Source organism: Austrofundulus limnaeus, unplaced genomic scaffold (genome assembly GCF_001266775.1).
Source record: "Austrofundulus limnaeus strain Quisiro unplaced genomic scaffold, Austrofundulus_limnaeus-1.0 Scaffold260, whole genome shotgun sequence".
In the NCBI taxonomy this organism is placed as follows: domain Eukaryota; kingdom Metazoa; phylum Chordata; class Actinopteri; order Cyprinodontiformes; family Rivulidae; genus Austrofundulus; species Austrofundulus limnaeus.
The window spans coordinates 183,784-185,017 of NW_013952662.1; positions in this window are offsets into that span (position 1 = coordinate 183,784).

A 1,234-nucleotide genomic window follows, 5' to 3' on the forward strand; every position below is an offset into this window, starting at 1 on the left:
GATATTAATAATGCTAATATATTGATATTTTTCTAGTTTTGATTTAAGCAGAATGCTTTGCATGTAAATAAAATGGCCCCATCCATGTAATATATTTTAAAACTTTTAGTTTAAAAATGACAAAACTGAACATCTACAGTATTTTACAGTCTTTATTTTACAGTTAAAATGTATGTTTATTAAATAAAGTCTAATGTTACAACTAATCATGGATCTCTTTTAGCCTTAAAACGCATGGCATGCAGTTATAATAGTTTTGTTGAATTAATAATGACACAAAAGACTAATTTCCAATCTTGTAATTTTTCAGTCGTTGTTTACATCAGGATTAAACAGTTTTAAAGCAGAAAGCCCAGGAGCTGTAATGACTGCATCAATCAAGATTTACCCTCTACAGGACTAATATCCAGACAAATTGACTTGTTTGTTTTTCCACTGTCAACTCATTGCAAATATTAGCCTGGTTGTCTCGCCACACCATCCAGGCAGAGAGCATACATTCAGGCTGGACATGCTGTATCCCAGCAGAGCCCCCCGGGACATTCAGTCCAGCTTATAAAAACCAGCTTACTGACTTAAGTGCTGTTTCAGTTTTCCATTTCTTATTGGAGATGACTGGTATCAGTGGTGCACTTTCACATTTAATTGTGTTTGGATGTGAAGTTTTAGCAGCTCATCTTTGTTAGCAGTTGAAACAGGAGCCATTCGCAGTCTCACCCACACAAATACCACACATCACCTCAAATGCCACATTATCTCTCTCTGTTACACATACAAAAGCAAACGCCCCCTGGCTGATGTAAATGGACCGATACATTTGTGTTAGCTGGTGGGGCGCACCGAGAATGGATCTGTAACGGATTTTTATTAGATCCCTTTTATGTTTGAGGACATAAAATTTGGCAAGTAAATGGAAAAACATGGATCATTTCCAGAAAAAAATCAATAATAAAGACAAGTATGTGGAGGCCAGTGTTTTCTGCAAACAAAAGACTTTATGTTTCATTTCTTTGCCACACATTCCTTATTGCTTTAATAGATCCATAATCCACCTGTATTTTAGGACAACCAAAACAACTGGCTCAGGGGCCAGAATATTTCTGAGCAGACTCTGTGGAGGTTGGTCTTTAATGAAGATTTTTTTTATTATTACCAATATTATTAACAGTATGCATTAGCCATAGAAGGAAAGATGCACTGTATCAGGTTATAGCTCTGGGTGCTAGTTTCCATC